This window comes from Monodon monoceros, unplaced genomic scaffold, assembly GCF_005190385.1.
Source record: "Monodon monoceros isolate NGI ecotype Baffin Bay Population unplaced genomic scaffold, NGI_Narwhal_1 Super_Scaffold_22, whole genome shotgun sequence".
Taxonomy (NCBI): domain Eukaryota; kingdom Metazoa; phylum Chordata; class Mammalia; order Artiodactyla; family Monodontidae; genus Monodon; species Monodon monoceros.
Window position 1 is genome coordinate 79832442 of NW_021703779.1, and position 17738 is coordinate 79850179.

A 17738-nucleotide genomic window follows, 5' to 3' on the forward strand; every position below is an offset into this window, starting at 1 on the left:
CTAGGAATATGTGTTTACATGCTCATATGTGCTCATTTCCCTCATGATGCTCAGCAAAGGTATACCTTAATTAAAATCATATATCTCTGAAAGATTCTTTATAATTGAATGAGGCTAAAAGGCTTAGGTGAACTTTTTAATAATCCCAACAAAACCACATGAGAAATGTCTCCTTCTTTGGTATTCTAGATTCCCCAATATCCAAAATATTAACCATTGTTAATACAAAAGAAAATAACAATTACTATAAACATACAATTTACAAACACATGCCATTCTATAATTTTTTCAAAGCTTATTCACAAGTGTTGGGTGGATTTTCCTGTGCAATTATACTGTTGTCCTCATTTTATGGAGAAAAGGTAGATTATCATAGTAGAAAAAGTATGCATTTTGTCATCCATCAGGCCAGAATTTTTATGTCAGATTTATTGCTTGCTAACTGGATGAATTTAGGCGAAGCATTTGATCTTTCTGAGACCTCGTTTCTCCATATTTGAAACAGGATTGTTATGTGATAAATAAATTCAGTTATGGAAGCAGTGATAATAACTACATTAATTGCATGATTCCTCTGTGCCAGTCACTGTGCCTAGATGCTTTGTCTATTTAGGAGATAGAATATTAGTTAAGAGAGTAACATTTGGGGTCAGATCTAAGTTCAATTCCTAATTCTACTATCTGCTAGCTGTGTAATACTGGGAAGATTACTTTTCTGAGCTGAGGTTTCCTCAGCAACAGTATGAGAATACAAATGCCTATCTCACAGGGAGATTGTTTTATGATCAAATGAGATTTAAAAATTTTAACCCTTCACCTCCCTATCCTATCACTCTCTAGTCCCCCAACTTGCCTTTATTTCTTCTCCAATAGTATTATCACCATTTGACATTATATTGCATATATTTAAATTTGTTCATTTTATGTTCTCCCACTAGTATGTAAGTTCCATAAGGAAAAGGATTTATTTTATATCGCTATACCCCCAGTATCATGGTTTATCTCACTGAAGGTATTCAAATATTTATCAAATTAATTAGTTACTGTCAAGAGTTTGAAACTAATATATTCAAAAATAAAGATTCAATAACTGTTCACTAATTTTACGAAAATACGTAGAGAGGGTAAACTGCTCAGTGACTGCAATAAATTAGGACCCAGATTGCTTTACTTCTGGCTCATTCTTTATGCTATGCTAGTGGTTCTCCAAATGTAGTCCCTGGGCAGGTAGCATGGTATCATCTTGGAACCGTGTTAGAAACAAAAATTCTCAGGCCCCAACCCAGACCTATAATCATTTGGGGTGGGGATAAGCAATCTTTGTTCAAACAAGCGATCTTGGCAATTCCGAAACATACTAAAGTTTGATAACCACTGTACTGTAAACCCCAACACATTCTAACACCATGACCTCTTTGTATTACCGTACCTTCTTCAATATCAAATTGGAAAAAGTTATTATTGTTAAATGTAAACTAAAGATTTATTACTTGTTATAAAGATTAACTCATTCAACTTTAAGTAACTTTTTTTATGTTAGTATCAAACAAAATAGTCCTAGTTTTATCTAACCCTTGGTTTCAGCAAAGGCAGAGAGTAAACTGCTATAGGGTTATGCACACATAGATTTGCCCTTTTAAGCTGATCTAGCTGTCCTTTCACAGACTAACATAAATACTCTAGATCATGAGAATCAATTTATTCTTTGAATGCTACTTAATCAGATGTGCCACGTGCTTTCAAAATTTTAAGATACATTCTCAAGCAAATAACTTGCAAAAGCTACCTTGATCTAGCTTCCCTGCAAAATGATTGCCAGATATATTTTTTTATAGTTTTTAAAACAGTTTGAGGATCTTAAACTACCCAAAAGTGAAAAAAAAATAACCCACATTCAATTATTGATTGTTGGCTCTGATTCTGTAGGAAGAAACTAAATATTTTACATCTTATTCTTCAATACATTGATTACACAGTAAAAATTGGTTCTGCTCAGATTATTCTTAGAAAGAAAGAATAACAAAGACACAGCAATACCCAGAGTGTTCTATTTTTGTGAAGAAACTTTAAGCCTTTATTTATTAGACTTTCTCTTCATTAATCTTGATCTTACATTGGCATTATGGTGCATTGCAAGAATTCAATGATGAATCTTCCATTCTCTTGGAATTAATAATACTACAGTGTTGGTGAGCATAATTAGTTCTCATTTTATAGAGAAAAAATGAAGATAATGTTTTTGCCCAAATAATATTTTGCTCAGTAGTATTTTGCCTGTGTAGCTAGGCCTTTCAGTAGTGGAAAGTTACAGTTTTCTCATAAGAATATCATTTCACAACAGACAAAGGTTATTTATTCTTGTTAGAACAATTTCATTTCATGTAAAGGCTGAATCAGCTTGTTCCATGGAAATAAGAAGGATTATGAAAATTAAGTGAAAAAAGTCAGAATAGTCATGGATTCAACCTCAAAAACAATGGGAGAAAATATCTGAATATTAATACTTCTTCATTTATGGTAACTAGACATTTCGACAGAGTGTGTTATAGATTTCTGTGTTCATGCAACCTTCAATACCAGTACCAATTCTTCATTTGTTAGTTGCAGGTAACCCTGGCTTATTCTAAGTGAAGAAGATTTCCAAAGAAGATTCTAATCTAAATAACTTGTTAGTTTGAATGATTTTGTTAATAGTAAGAATTTACCATTACATGTTTCTTGCACAAGTAAATTATTATCTTTGAATACTATTTCACAATAAATCTTACTCCCTGTAAACAAGTGAAAATATTTCTTCACCGTGGTTCACAACAGGGCATAACATTTAGACTTCGAATATTTATCTCTCTGAGAATCCTACTCTAAATTATAAGTATCACTGAGAAGGGTAAAGCATTAGCCTGGAGTAGTCACTCAGTAACACCCTAGTGAATACTAACCATATATGACCACATCCTTACCAGGGAGCTAGCAATGAGGTGAAAAGAAGGAATGAGTGATGGCAATAAGAGGACTGAGTAAATTTAGCAGTAAGAGGACTGAGTAAATTTAGATCATGAGTAGCTGTTTGTGATGAAATATCAAACAAGAGTGATGAGATTGCCATAATGTTGAGAAAGTGAGAGCAGCCTAGGGGAAAAGGGGTTTGCACACTTCCATATGTGAACAGCATCAGTCCCCAGGAACCAATTCTCACATAATGTGCAGATAGATAAGTACCTGGGCTGACAGGAATTCTCACCTAACTGTCAGTGTGCTTTGGGAGCTAGAAAGAAATACCAGAGAGGGGTTGGAAATGAATAATATCATCTCTGCCCTCAGACAGTGCTTTGTTTCCAGGTGCAGAAGGGACAATCAGACTCATTGCTGCAGTTAGCCAAACAAGATCACCTAAATGTCATCTGCTTTACACCTGATCGATGCTATCAGGGAAGTGGTATGACCTCTGTTTTGTGACCATGTGACCTCTTCTTTGGGAAATCTTAAAGCCCAATAAAAAGAGGCCAATCCAAATTTCAATCCCTGCATTTTTACCCTTTTAGTTACCTCAGATCAATAACCATTCATTGGCTACTGTGGTTCTCAAATGGAGGAGGGAGCTACACATTTTTCTTAATGACAGCAAGTGTTGAAATTTAGCTATAAATGATTTAGTGTGATTAAAAAAGAAAATTAAAGCACCATGGAGCACTTCAGCATTCCATCATGTGTCTTTGTACACTATTATGTTAAAACCTGCATACATTTTATGGTAAGAACAGAGATATTAGCACATATCAAGGTGTTTTGTAAGAAGGAGAAACAAATACACATTTTATTTTTTAATCTCCTTGTCCTATGACAAGTCTAAAATTTGGGAAGTAAAGAAATTGGTATTCACATACCTATGGTGGCCTCTAATGACTATTCAGTTGGGTTTCATTTAAGGGGTGAAGTCAGGTGAGAAGGAAAAGAGAACATCTTGTGCTTTTAAACCACTAAATACCTGAAACTATGTCTTTCCTAATTCTATTACTATATGCTAGATGGTTTGGGAAAACAATTTGCAAAATAAGAAGATGTAAGTAACTCATTCTTAACTAAATAAGGAGGGGAAAGTATGAAGGGAGAGTGATTAATAGCCAGATAGTTGTATATACACATGTTCCCTATTCAGAGACTTACCTCTGATGTCAAGTAAACTCAGTATGTTTGAGCTATACTTACTTTACTAGTTACCTCAATATGCAACTGTGTATACAAAGCAACTAATTTCTCTTAATTCTACACATTTGAATATAGTTCTTAATGCAGCCAGAAACTAAATGATCAATATTTTAATTTACTTTTCCATGTCTCAAAATTCCAATATGGCTATATAGTCATTGTTCAATGGGGCAGAAAAGATACACCAGTTTTATTTTTTTATGGTGCTACAATTACTATAGATATTCACTCATAGCGGTGTGATGTGAGGGATGATGGTATATGGTAGAGTGATGGGATTCTTGCTCCATTTCATCAGGAAGAGGGTGGTTTAAAAAGATGTAGAAAGGGCTTCCCTGGTGGCGCAGTGGTTGAGAGTCTGCCTGCCGATGCAGGGGACGCGGGTTCATGCCCCGGTCCAGGAAGATCCCACATGCCGCGGAGCGGCTAGGCCCGTGAGCCATGGCTGCTGAGCCTGCGCATCCGGAGCCTGTGCTCCGCAATGGGAGAGGCCACAACAGTGCGAGGCCCACGTACCGCAAAAAAAAAAAAAAAAAAAAAAAGATGTAGAAAGAGGTATAAACTAATTATGGTTGACAAGTGAAGAAAATTAATTATAATAAATGAGAATCATCTAATAAACAAAGTTGTCAATGATGGGGAAAGTAGTTCAGGGAGATGAAATTATTAATGTTATTGGGTGATGAGTAGCATCATCAGTATGATGTAGTGGAAAAAGCACAGGGATTCTGAAGTAAAAGGGATCTGTGTTTTAATCCTGGCTTTTTTCACTTTACTAGCTGCCTGACTTTGGCAATATATAACTTCTGCTGACCCAACTGTAAAGTGGCAGGAAAAATCTTTACCATGGAATGTTATTGTGAGATTAGTGGTTGATGAATACAAAGTGATTCATAGGGGATTCTCACTAAATGGTAGCTGTTAATGCTGTTATTTGACTGATGGGGAAAAATTTCCAAATGGGTGAGCACTTACCAAAAATGATAGCTATCATTTTCTTGTTGTCATGAAAAACACAATCCTCAGATTGGGTGGCATAAAAATTTAGGTTAACTAATGAGATTATACTAACTGGAAACAATTATTTTAATTCCATGCTATTTTGGGTTAGAAAATGTATAGTAATGGGGAAAAAACCTCACAGTATAATAGCAGATCTTTGGAGGGATAGCAGATTTTGGAAGGGAATGTGATATAGTAAAAAGAACCTAGTGTTTGGAGTCTAAGTAGGTAGGTTTGAATTCACCGTTTAGAAACTTAATAAGTTGTTAAATCTCTGTAAGCCTCAAATATCTTATTTGAAAAGAGAGCATAGGGTATATGTCAGAAACAAAGTATCATAATAAAGAACCCAGTACAATGCCTCACACATAGTAAGCTTCTCATTAAATGTCGGTTAATGATGGTCAGTCTCTACTTTAACACTCCAACATCATATTTCTCCAGAACTACACTGTATGCCCAGGAACTATGTTTCAAATATAGGCAATCTTAACGTGCTTTAACATGCCTATGAAAATCAGAATATCCATGACCAAGAGAACTTCCTGAGACTAGAGTAGGAGGTCTATTTAAGAGTTAAATAAAGCACCAGGATTGCTAATAGAGGTAAATAATGCCAAACTCCTGGATTGACATGTACACACTGCTATATTTAAAATAGATAAGCAACAAGGACCTACTGCATAGAACAGGGAACCCTGCTCAATATTCTATAATAACCTAAATGGGAAAAGAATTTGAAAAAGAACAGATACATGTTAATGTATAGCTGAATCACTTTGCTGTACTCCTGAAACTAACACAACATTGTTAATCAACTATACTCCAATATAAAATTTTTAAAAAGAGGTAAATAATGCTTCTTTTACTTAGAGCTTAGGAAATCCATTAAGTTATATTTCCATTTTTGTTTTTCATACACAAGACTGAAATGAAGTGACAAAGTTAAAGAATTGGATTCTAAATTTCAAGTAGAGTAAATGTTAGCTGAAAGCTAAGTAAGTTTTGAAAACTAGAATAAAATAGGCTCAAAAAATGAAGAGGTTAAAAGAAGTAGTGGGGTAAACTAAGAAAACTGGAGGAACTGAGGTTCATTTTCATGATAAGCAGAGGGGGAAGACTTTTTATAAAAGTAGAACTAGAAAAGCAGAGTATCAAACTGAGTGCCACAGGAAGAGAGCCATGGGCATAGATCCTTTCCATTAGTATCCTTCTGCTCTCACTATAGGTTCAAATGGAAAATTTCTGGTTCCACATGTAAGGAGCTTGGAAGTTGCCAGTCCATCCTAACAAACTGAAAAGTCAACTCTTCCTGGATCTATAAGACAGTAGAGAACACAGGGCAAACTGCCATACCCAAGGTTGGAGAGAAAGACAAGCAAATACAGAAAGAGTCACAGCTTATCAGAGCAGACACTCATGAGCAGAAACTGCCTCAGGAAACTCTGCCATGGTAGGAAAACCTGAACTATAATTGATGAATTACTATAGGCTCACCATGGTCAATTCTAATAGTTGAAAACCCCAAACTGACCCTGTCATGGGGAGGTCCCCACATTTTGTAAGTTTTATATACAGAAGGTAGGGCAAGTTCTCACAATAATTGTTAGAGAAAAATCAATTCATGCTTCTGGCAGTGGGAGGGGAAAAAAGAGCCATTTTGAAATACTCCAGAGCTCCATTCTTCATAAAAAAGCCAGCCTTCAGGAAAACTTGTTAAACAGAACCTAACCTGCTGGGGTATTATGAGTCTAACTGAAATAAGCAAAATACCCAACCCCAGTCCACTCTAGCCATTCTGCCCAACCTAAGGGAGGAGAAAAAAACTGAGAAACTTGTGAAGTTCACAGTCCAGAAGCATAGGTTCACCAAAAGACTGAGATCTAATCAGAAGACTATAGACTGCTTCCTCTTCCCCTAAAACTTACCACCCCACTATTAAAGGCCTATTTACAGTAGTTCCTTTTACCTGGTACATCATGTCTGGCTGTCAAGAAAAAAATACAAAAAACTCAAAAAATACATTTTGAACAGACAGAGCAAGCATCAGAACTACATGACAGGGAATCTGGAATTATCAGACCAGGAGTTTAAAATAACTATGATTAATATGCTAAGGGAAAAAATATATATACATATATATATACACTAAGGGGTCTAATGGATAAAGTAGATAGCATGTAAGACCATATGGGCAACATAATCAGGGAGATGAAAATCCTAGAAAGACCCCCCCCAAAAAATTTAGACATCAAAAACACTAACAAAAATGAAGAATGTCTTTCATGGGCATATTAATAGACTGAGCACAGCTGAGGAAAAAAATCTGAACTTAAGGCTATCCCAATAGAAACCTCCAAAACTGAAAATCAAAGAGAACAAAGACTGAAAGAAAGAAGAAGAAGAAAAAAAAAACCAGAATGTACAGGGACTTTGGGACAAAAACTAAAGGTGTAACATATGTATAATTGAAATACCAGAAGGAAAAGAAAGAGAGAAAGGAACAAAAGAAATATTTGAAAAAATAATGACTGAGAATTTTTCCATATTAACATCAGACACTAAACCACAGACAAAGGAAACTCAGAGAATACAAAACAGGATAAATGAAAAACAAAAACAAACCCCCCCTACATTTGGGCATATCATTTTCAAACTACAGAAAAGCAAAGATAACTTTTTTTTAAATTCTGAAAGAAGCTAAAGTGAAAAACACCTTACCTATAGAGGAACAGATATAAGAATTACATCTGATTTCTCCTCAGAAACCATGCAACCAAGAAGAGAATGGAGTAAAATATTTAAAGTGTTGAGGAAAAAAAATCAGCACAAAATTCCCTATGTTGTGAAATTATCCTTTAAAAGTGAAAAAGAAATAGACTTTCTCAGACAAAAATAGAGGGTATTTGTTGCCAGTAAATCTACCTTTCAATAAATGTTAAAAAAAATTTCTTTAGACAGAAGGGAAATAAGTCGGCAACTCAGATCTACATAAAGAAAGGAAGACAAATGAAGAAGGAATATGTTAAGGTAAAATAAAAATGTTTATTTTCTCTTATTCTTACTTGATCTAACAGATAAGATATTGTTCAAAATAACAATATTAAAATGTACTCAATTATATATGCTTATGTATATATCATATAAATGTTTATGTGTGAAAGAGAAAATCAAATATCGTATGCTAACACATATATATGGAATCAAAAAAATAAAATGGTTCTGAAGAACCTAGGGGCAGGACAAGAATAAAGATGCAGACATAGAGAATGGACTTGAGGACACGGGGATGGGGAAGGGTAAGCTGGGACGAAGTGAGAGAGTGGCATGGACTTATATATACTACCAAATGTAAAATAGCTGGCTAGTGGGAAGAAGCTGCATAGCACAGGGAGATCACCTTGGTGCTTTGTGAACACCTAGAGGGCTTAGAAAGGGAGGGTGGGAGGGAGATGCAAGAGGGAGGAGATATGGGGATATATGTATATGTATAGATGACTCACTTTGTTATAAAGCAGAAACTAACACACCATTGTAAAGCAATTATACTCCAATAAAGATGTTTAAAAAATGTTTTAATAAAATTAAAACAATAAATAAATGCTTATGTGTGCTTATAAAGAAGTGAAATGAATGATACAGGGGAAAGGAGGGAGGAATGAGTATTATTTTGCTATTATAATTAATCACACTACCTTTGAAGCAGTACTGTGTTATATGAAAGGGTACTTGGATTTGTTGTAAATGTATATTGCAAACTCCAGGGCAACCATTTAAAAAAGCAAAAAACAAAGTATAACTGATGAACTAAGAAAGGAGAGAAAAATGCAGTCATATAAAATGCTACATGAATATCATAAAAGGTAGACAGAGAGTAGAAAATTAAAATTGGAACAAAGAACAAGGGCAAAAATAGAAAATGGTAACAAATATGGTAGGTAGTAATCCAAATTTATCAATATTTACTTTGAATGTCAATGTTCTACATGCACCAATTAAAACACACAGATTGTCAGAGTGGATCAAAAAATAAGACAACTGTAAGTTGTTTAGAAGAAGCCCACTTTAAGTACAAAGATATATATAGAATACAAGTAAATGGATGGAGAAAAATATACCAGGCTAACACTAATTTTAAAAAAAGCAGGAATAGCTATATTAATTTTAGACAAAGTAGACTTCAGAGCAAGGAAAATGGTCAGTGATAAAAACAGGCATTACATAATAGTGGGGTCAGCTCTGCAAGAACACATAACAATCCTTAAAGGTATGCACTTAACAATAGAACATCAAACTAAGAAAGACAAAAACTGATAGAACTACAAGGAGATGTAGATAAATCCACTATCATAGTTGGAGGTTTCAACACTCTTCTATCAGAAATGGACAGATCTATCAGGCAGGCAATCATTAAGGACATAGTTGAACTCAAAAACACCATCAATCAGGATGATATAATTGACATCTATAGACTACTTCATCCAAAAACAGCAGCATACACATTCTTTGTAAGCTCACATAGAACACCCACCAAGGTAGACTACATTCTGGATCATAAAATGCAGCTTAAAATTTTTTAAAGAATTGAAATTGTATATCTGCTTTCAGAACACAATGTAATTAAACTAGAAATCGGTAATGAAAAGTAAATGGAAAATCCACAAATATGTAAAGATTAAGCAACACACTTCTAAATAATACATGGATCAAAGAAGAAATCCCAAGATAATTTTTTAAATATTTTGAACTAAAAGAAAATAAAAACACAACTTATCAAAATTTCTGGGATGTGGGGAAAACATTGCTTAGAGGAAAATTTATAGCATTGAATTCATGTATAAGGAAAGAAAAAAAAAATCTAAAATCAATCATCTAAGCTTCCAGCTTAGGAAACTAAAAAAACAAGAGTAAATTAAACCACAGCAGAAGGAAAGAAATAATAGAAATTAGAGCAGAAGTCACTAAAATTGAAAATGGGAAAATCGATAGATAAAAATCAACAAAATAAAATCTGGTTCTTTGAAAAGATCAATAAATTAATAAGCCTTTAGTCAGGCTAACTTAAAAATAAACTAAGAAAAAAGAGAGAGTACACAAATTACTACTATTGGAAAGAGATCCCATGGATATTAAAAGAATAATAAATACTTTGAACAACTCTCTATGCCCACAAATTTGATAATGTAGTTGAGAGATTGATCAATTCTTTGAAAAGATATGACATTAATGAAAGAAACTGAAAAAGACACAAATAAGTGGAAAGACATTCCATGCTCATGGATTAAAGGAAATAATATTGTTAAAATGTCCATGCTACCCAAGGCAATCTACAGATTCAATGCATTCCCTACCAAACTTCTGATGGCATTTTTCACAGAAATAGAACAATCTTAAAATTTGTATGAAAGCACAAAAGACTTCATATAGCTAAAGTAATCTTGGAAAAGAAAAACAAAGCTGGAGGCATTATACTTCCTGTTTTCAAACTACATTACAAAATTATAGGAATCAAAATTGTACGGTTTTAGAAAAAAAAAAAAGACACATTGACCAATGGAATAGACTAGAAAGCCCAGAATTAAGCCCTGTATATAGGATCAATTAGTATTCAACAAAGGAGCTAAGGATACCCAATGAGGAAAGAATAACCTTTTCAAATAGTGTTGTGAAAATCAGATAATTACATGCAGAAAAATGAAATTGGACCCCTATCTTACACCACTCAAAAAAATAATTTGAAATGGATATAAGACTTAGACATAAGGCCTGATACTATAAAATTTCTAGAATAAAACTTAGGGAAAGAAGCTCCTCAACATAGGTCTTGGCAATGACTTTTTGGATATGACACCAAAACCACAAGCAACAAAAGCAAAAATCAAAAAGTGGTTTTGAGTTGGGGTACTCTCAGAGCCTAGAGCTTACACTAGCTCATACTGAATCTAGGCTCTGAGAACATTCCAACTCAAAATCTATCATCTTTTAGTACTAAACAACTTAAGAATGAATTATTTTTTGGAAATAGGATTTAAAAAGCCACTCTTCTGTATTATCAGCATCTTACCAGTTTTTCTTAAGCTCTTTGGTTAAAACTAAAATTATGGAGGATCTGATTACTTGTACAGCATTTTAAAAATGGTGTTTGAGTCTGCAACAGTTATTTAACTTGTTAATTGGAACAGGTTTAGGAGCTAATCAGTTTCAGCATAAAATTAGATCTAGTTACCTAGATCAGTAACTCAGCAATTTTTGAACATTTGCTGTGCTGTGTTAGGTACCAGGAATATCAACTTGAATAAAAGACTTGGCTCCTGTGGGACTTTAAAGTTGAATGTGGAACTAGGCCTTAAGACAGAAAAGTGTAAAATGTACAATTAGAGTTTAATACTTTTTCTGACATTATTTTATCATTTAAATTATTGTAATAATTTGAGAATATTATACATAATCAAGAACATTGAAGCATATACATTTCCTTGAACTTTTTAAATTACAACTAGATTTTTAGGTTCTCTTATTTTATTTAAAATGTTGGAAACAGTTTTATTATGCAATTTTTAAACTGATCCTGATTGTTGTTATGTGTACCTAGAGTAATCCAGTTTCAAAGTATTGGGATTATAGAAAGTAGGTCAGTGTTTGCTTGGGGTTGAGAGTGGAAGCAGGCAGATTGAAAGCATAGGAGTAAGAAGGAACTTTTGGGGGTAGTAGAAGTATTCTATATCTTGATCATAGTGGTGGTTACACTGGTATATACATTTGCCAAAACTTGTTGAACTGTAGTTTAAAATAAGTGTGTTTTATTGTATATAAATTTTACCTCAATATTAATTTAAAAAGAAAAAAGTGAGACTACATTAAACTTAAAAGCTTCTGCACAGCAAAAGAAACAATCAACAAAAGTAAAAGCAGCCTACAGAATGGGAGAAACTATGTGCAAACCATATATCAGATAAGGGATTAATATCCAAAATATATAAAGAACTGATACAACTCAATAACAAAAAACAAACAATCCAATTGAAAAATGGGCAGAGGAACTCAACAGATATTTTCCCAAGGACATACAAATGGCCAACAGGTACACGAAAAGATGCTCAACATCACTAATCATCAGGAAAATGCAAAACAAAACCACAATGAGTTATCACCTCACACCTGTTATAATGGCTATCACTAAGAAAACAAGGCATAACAAGTGTTGGTGAGTGTGTGGAGAAAAGGGAACCCTTCTGCACTGTTGTTAGGAATGTAAATATTTCAGCCACTATGTACAACAATATGGAGGTGCCTCAAAAGATTAAAAATAGAACTACCATATGATCTAACAATGCCACTTCTGGGTATATACCCAGAGGAAATGAAAACAGTATGTCAAAGGTATGTATGCACTACATGTTTATTGCAGTATTGTGAACAATAGTCAAGGTATGGAAACCACCTAAGTGCCAGTCAACAGAAGAACAGATAAATAAGATGTGGTGTATATATTCAATGGAATACTACTCAGCCATGACAAAGAAGGACATCCTGCCATTTGTGACAACATGGATGAAACTTGAGGTCATTATGCTTAGTGAAATAAGTCAAACAAAAAAAGACAGAAACCTTATAATATCACTTATATATGGAATATAAAAAGGAAACAAAACTCATAGATACAGAGAACAGATTGGTGGTTGCCAGAGGTGAGGGGTGGGTATGGATGAAATGGAAGAAGGTGGTCAAAGGTACAAACTGCCAGTTTTAAGAGAAATATGTCCTGGGATGTAATGTACAGCATGGTGATTATAGTTAACAATACTGTATTGTATATTTGAGAGTTGCTCAAAAAGTAGACCTTAAAAGTCCTCATCACACACAAAAATTATAGCTATGTGTGGTGATGGATGTTAGCTAAACTTATTGTGGTAATAATTTTGCAATGTATACATATATTAAATCATTATGTTACAACCTAAAACTAATATAATGTTATATGTCAATTATGTCTCAATTTTTTAAAAATTGAAAGATATAAAATAATTTAATGACCAAGTTGTTTTAAAAACAGGGTTATTTGGCTATAAAAGCACTTAAAGCTTCTAATCCACAAAGTGCTTGAAAACTAATTTGAGAATCATGGCCCACACATATGAAAATCAATGGTAATTATGCCCTAAAGACTGTTAACATCATAAGATTTAAAGAAGGAGTTAATATGAGCTGTATGATAACATGATAATATGAAGAAGAGAGGGTTGCTTTTAATAACACTAGTAATAGTTGGGAAGATTCACTTATATGTATATTAAAAATAAAACATGAAATCAAGGACATATTTGAAGCTATTTAGGAATGTGAATCTTGTTAAGCTTTAGGGTGGACAATTTGCAAAATTTCAACATTTACAACATTGACAAAAACCAGTGCAACATGAGAGTTCTGTTAAATTTCAAGTTGCCCAATTTTGTTGATTATTAAACATTAAAATATGAGAAAATTGTAGATTCTGCTTCTTAAACCGTATTATTCTCAGATGAGAATTTCTCCCATCTGGGTATGTAAAATACCCCCTCAGCAAACACAAAAGAAAGAAAGGAAACAATGGAAGAAAGAGAGAGAGAGAGAAAGAAGGAAAGAAAGAAAGGAAGAAAGAAAGAAAGAAAGAAAGAAAGAAAGAAAGAAAGAAAGAAAGAAAGAAAGAAAGAAAGAAAGAGGAAGAAAGAAAGGAAGGTAAATACTATTAACAAATCTATGCCCACAAATTTGATAACCTAGATGAAATGTACCAATTTCTTAAAAAACACAATCTGCCAGAACTCACACAAGAAGAAATAGACAATCTGAATAAGCTTAAATATATTAAAGAAATTGAATCATTAATTATCATTCCAAAAGGTAGAATACTAGGCTTGAATATGTTTCCTGGTGAATTCTACCAAATATTTAAAGAAAAAAATTATAAAACTTCTCTGGAATCTCTTTCAGAGGATAGAAGTATTGGAGTGCTTCCCAACTCATTATATAAGGCCAGAAGTACCTTAATGTCAAAACCAGGCAATTACAAGAAAACAAAACTACAGAATGATACCTCCCATGAACATAAATACAAAAATCCTCAACAAAATATTAGCAAATAGAATTCAGCATGTATAAAAAGAATTATACACCACTAAGAATGCATGAAAACAAGTTATAATCATTAAGAGAAAATCTAAGCCAACCTATAAACATATCCTCTGTCCCAGGTTGTGTTTTTGTAGAAAGGTATTTTGAAAGAAGAAAAGTGGACCATTTATTTATCATTTAGCATGTTTTCAGTTTAGGTCTCAGAAAATATAATTCAACTGGGTTCATAGCTTAGAAGTAAATTTGTAGCACTAAATTTTTTTTTAGAATAGTGGCAACGTCTCAAATCAAAGATTTCAGCTTCCATCTTAGAAGACTAGGAAAAGAAGAGCAAATTAAACCCAAAGTAAAACAAGAAAGGAAATAGTGAAGATCAAAATAGGAATCAACAAAATAGAAAACAAAAAATAATAAAAATCTTCTTTAAGAAGATTAACAAAATTTATAATTCTCAAGTGTAATATAACATGACCAATTGGGATGTAGCCCCAAAATGCAAGGTTGATTGGACATTAGAAAACCAATTACTGCAATTCACTGTATTACCATATTAAAAGGGGGAAAACATATGACTGTATCAATAGAAAAAGAAAAGGCATTTGAAAATATCCAATATGAATTACTAAAAGGGGGGTGGTGGACAAAAGACCTCTCAGCCAATCAAGAATAAAAAGGAACTTTTTCAACATGATGAAAGACACCTACAAAAAATCCACAGTCAACATCATATTTAATGGTAAAAGACTAAATGTTTTCTCCTTAAGACCATGAGTGAGACAGAGATGTCAGCTCTTGTTACTTCATTCAATACTGTACTGGGGTTTCTAGCCAGGGAAATTAGATAAGAAAAAAATAAAATTCATACAAGTTTGGGAAAAAAGTAAATCTGTCTTTATTTGCAAATGATATGAATAGCTATGTGGAAAATCTGGTGAAATCCATCAAAAAAGCTACTAGAATTAATCAATTAACCTTGTAATAATTCAAGATGCAAAATCTATGTACAAAAATCAATTGTGATTGACTTCCAGAATGGTGGAGTAAGAAGTGCAAACATACTCTCTTCCCAGGAAACAACAAATTAACTGGAGAAAATTATTTTTTTTAATTACTTAATGTCTCTGGAAATAATCCTAAGGGTATACAACAAATGGAGAGACATTCATTCAAGAAAAGTTAATAAATCTTGATAAAACAGAAAGAGTCTGTCTGCATTTCAGCCATGGCCAATCCATTATCCCCAACCCGAATTACAGTAAGAGAATTATGTGGGACAGACCTGAAAACATTTCCAAGTCATATGCATATCAATCAACAAAGGATGGAAGCTTCACTGGCACGAGGGGCCTACATATAACCTCTAATAAAACATTGCCTGAACAATAAGGTACTTGGACCCAGTACCAACTCCAAGGAAGCCAGATGTAAACATAAAATCAGATGCATCCCTGGCAGTCTCGGAAACTGTGTGCATGTCAGAGGCTGCAACCTCTCAGGAAAATATATCTAACTAGGCTTTGACTGACCATGGGGCAACAACAATAAACTTCCTGAATAGCTACCTCCAAGTCACTCACAGATCCAATGATAAAATGCAAAAATATAATTAGTCAAAGTAGCTTAAGCACAACCTTTGACCAATAAGTGGCCTATGGTGACACAGGAGTGATACTTGGGTAGCAAAGCTAAAACATAAACATAAGAAAAATAATTTGGACAGGAGTATTAAGGTCCCCACACTGTGAGGAAAATAGACTTCACAGAATTACTTTAGCCAAAACATAAAACAAATAAATTAATAAATGACTAATCAAACAATAGCAGCAGCACCACCACCCGCCCCCCAGTGTGGGGTGGGAGGGATCAGTATCCAAGTTGCTACCATATGTTACGTAAAATATCTACTACTCAACAAAAAATTTTGAAGCATGGAAATGAAATACAAAAGTATAACCCATACAGAAGAGTAAAAAAGCAGTTAATATAAATTGTCCCTGGGAAGAGCTTCAAGATGGCGGAAGAGTAAGAAGTGGACATCATCTTCCTCCCCACAAATACATCAGAAATACATCTACACGTGGAACAACTCCTACAGAACCCCTACTGAACGCTGGCAGAAGAACTCAGACCTCCCAAATGGCAAGAAACTCCCCCACGTACCTGGGTAGGGCAAAAGAAAACAGAAAAATCAGAGACAAAAGAATAGGGATGGGACCTGCACCAGTGGGAGAGAGCTGTGAAGGAGGAAAGGTTTCCACACCCTAGGAAGCCCCTTCACAGGCAGAGACTGTGGGTGGCGGAGGAGGATGCTTTGGAGCCATGGAGGAGAGCGCAGAAACAGGGGTGCAGAGGGCAAAGTGGAGAGATTCCCGCACAGAGGGTTGGTGCCGACCAGCACTCACCAGCCCGAGAGGCTTGTCTGCTCACCCACCAAGACAGGTGGGGGCTGGGAGTTGAGGCTCGGGATTCGGAGGTCAGATGCCAGGGAGAGGACTGGGGTTGGTTGAGTGAACACAGCCTGAAGGGGGCTAGTGCGCCACAGCTAGCCGGGATGGAGTCCGGGGAAAAGTCTGGAGCTGCCTAAGAGGCAAGAGACTCCTTGCCTCTTTGTTTCCCCATGCGTGAGGAGAGGGGATTAAGAGCACCGCTTAAAGGAGCTCCAGAGAGGCACAAGCAGCTGCTATCAGCGCGGACACCAGAGACAGGCATGAGATGCTAAGGCTGCTGCTGCAGGCACCAAGAAGCCTGTGTGCAAGCACAGGTCACTATCCACACCTCCCCTCCCAGGAGCCTGTTGCAATGTCACACCTGCCTCTGTGGCCACAGGCTCGCCCCGCATCCCGTACCACTCTCTACCCCCCACCTGAGTGAGCCAGAGCCCCCTAATCACCTGCTACTTTAACCCCATCCTGTCTGAGCAGGGAACAGATGCCCTCAGGTGACCTGCATGCAAATGCAGGGCCAAATCCAAAGCTGAACCCCAGGAACTGTGCGAACAAAGAAGAGAAAGGGAAATCTCTCCTAGCAGCCTCGGAAGCATCAGATTAAATCTCCACAATCAACTTAATGTACCCTGCATCTGTGGAATACCTAAATAGACAACAAATCATCCCAAATTGAGGAGGTGGACTTGAGAACAATGATACATATATATTTTTTTCTTTTTTCTCTTTTTGTGAGTGTGTATGTGTATGCTTCTGTGTGTGATTTTGTCTGTAGAGCTTTGCTTTTACCATTTGTCTGAGGGTTCTGTGTGACCTATATATATATATTTTTTTTTAGTATAGTTTTTAGCACTTGTTAACATATGTGGATTTGTTTTTCGGTTTGGTTGCTCTCTTCTTTCTTTCTTTATTTTATTACTTTTTATATTTCTTTTTAAATTTTATTTTTATTTCAATAACTTTATTTTTTTCTTT